At 41.5% G+C, this 2,361-nt stretch overlaps 1 long non-coding RNA gene across 1 annotated transcript; it reads left to right on the top strand.

Moving 5' to 3' along the window:
- Positions 1–1,103, top strand: LOC117542202. The gene is made up of 3 exons (XR_004568395.1): positions 1–32; positions 115–657; positions 822–1,103. It is a non-coding gene; the product is annotated as an uncharacterized LOC117542202 (long non-coding RNA).
- The last annotated feature ends 1,258 nt before the right edge of the window (positions 1,104–2,361 follow it).

Raw genomic sequence — 2,361 nt, forward strand, 5'->3', positions numbered from 1 at the left:
CTTCCCCTCCCTCATCCACATACATTACAAAGGTAGTCTTAATGTTGTTCAATTTCATTTTTGGAAATTACGGTTGCAAATACGTTAAATAGCTACTTCTCAATTTTTTTACAGGTGGCTGTGTTCGGTGGATGGCAAGCCTGGCCTGAACAAGATGATGCTGGATATGCTGGAGAGAAGATGCCAGGAAGACCAGGCTAAATATGGATGTGTTGCACTCATGTTGGATGCCATGGCCATCAGAAAACATGTGCAATATAATCCACATAACCAGTCAATGTCTGGTTTTGTAGACATGGGTGATGGAAACAATGAGACCGATGTTGCTACTGAGGCTCTTGTGTTCATGGTGGTTGGCCTACAAGGACATTGGAAGGCTCCCATTGCATATTACCTGACGAAGTCTCTGTCACCTGAAACACAAAGGGTCCTTCTCAGTCATGCTTTGGAGGAGCTGCATGCACGGGGCATTCGGGTGGTATCTGTCACGATGGATGGGCATGCCTCCAACGTCAGCATGTGCAACCAACTTGGGTGTGAGCTGAAGGGAAACCCACAGGAGCCACTTAAAACCAGTTTCCCGCATCCCTCGACTGGTGACAAAGTATTTGTAATGATGCATGCCACATGCTGAAGTTGGCACGTAATATGTTGCAGGTAAATGATGATTGTTGTAGACCTATTTGTACAAGTTATGTCTCTGCTGCTAAAAGTTGTATCTAAATATTGTTGTCTGTTCATTTGCACAGTTATGGCTGGACGTGATGATCAACATTTGCTGTTTGTACTTGTTTGAGCAGTGACTGAATCTTTCTCTGCAGGCATACAGTCCAATTGCAACGACCACCGGACAGATCAAGTGGAGGTTCATCAATCATCTCAATGATGTGCAAAAAAAAGACGGACTGCATGCTGCCAATAAAATCACAGACAAACATGTCTACTTTGAGAACCACAAGATGAGGGTGTCCCTGGCTGCACAAACACTGAGTCGCTCCGTGTCAGTTGCTCTCCGCACAATGAGGGATCTTAGGTACTCTCAGTTTAAAGACTGTGAGGCAACGGCAGAATTCATTGAGGTAAACAGTTAGTGATTATAGAACCAAGTACGTGTGTTTTTTTTAAATAATTGATCAAAATGTGATTTGAGCATCAGGAACAATTTGTTGATAATTCTCTAAGTTCAACATGCAAATATTTTCATGAACCGTGATATTGCATATTCATAAATACAAAAGTGTATATAACCTTACACATACCTTCACACATTTAGAGTGGTAAAGCTCTGTGTGAAATTGCTGTAGCACAAAGCAGGCCTATGGAGAGAAGGAAGTCAAGCAAATACTAAGTTTGCATGTTGCACGTTGAACATACAGTTTAGAAATAAGTACTCTGACACAATGAATGGACGCAATCCTCGTGCCAAAGGATTCAAATCTCCCTTGGGTGCTTTGAATTGGATAGAGAGGAAAACATTTTTGTCAAGAGCCAGGGAGTACTTGCTCACTTTGGTGACAAAAGATGGAACACCACTTCACCGATCTAAGAGGTCTATTAAAATAGTGCTTGTTATTCATGCATGAAAAGTTCACGACATGAGTTCAACGATACTCTGTTCCGTTATGCATCGAGTTCATAAGATGCTCTGTTTCTCTACATCAGGTTAATATGATGCTACTGTTACAATGTGTTTTCCTTTAGTTTTGTCTGCTCACATGATGCTCTTTTATTTCAATGTTTTTCTGTGTTCAGTTTTGTTTCTATTTGAATGATCTTGTATTCAGTGTTTTTGAGGTCCCAGATGCTTCTAATGGTACGTATTACACAACATCAAGCACATGTAGGTGTCAAAATGGTATGTATTGCATGTGTTCTTGCATGTGTTCTTGTTCTCAAGTTATCCCAGTTCTGCAATTACATTGTTCCTAGTTAGCTAAGTGTCCTACAAGTATACTGTATATGTTTTGCCATGATCAGAGTAATAAAATGTTTTTCTTTTGCAGGTACTTGTCAGTCATCGGATTTGTCATTAACATCGACACGTTGATGCTGATGATTCCTGAACTGCTCCAAGTTCAGGGTATGTCCTCACCTACAGGTTCAGCCAGGATCACTTGGAGCTCCTATTTAATTCCATCAGAGCGTCAGGTAGGGTTGATGTTCTTTTAATTGCAATACATTCTGAAAATGACTTATGAGTAATGTATGTATTGTGTGCCTGTTTTCCATACAAGGTGGCTGGAATAACAATCCATCTGCACGCCAGTTCCAGGCCATCTTCCGCCGTCTGATGGTTCGGTGTGGTGTTTCACCTAGTGAGACAGGCAATGTGGCAGCCCAAGATCACACTGTGTCCCTGTC

This window comes from Gymnodraco acuticeps, unplaced genomic scaffold (genome assembly GCF_902827175.1).
Source record: "Gymnodraco acuticeps unplaced genomic scaffold, fGymAcu1.1, whole genome shotgun sequence".
Taxonomy (NCBI): domain Eukaryota; kingdom Metazoa; phylum Chordata; class Actinopteri; order Perciformes; family Bathydraconidae; genus Gymnodraco; species Gymnodraco acuticeps.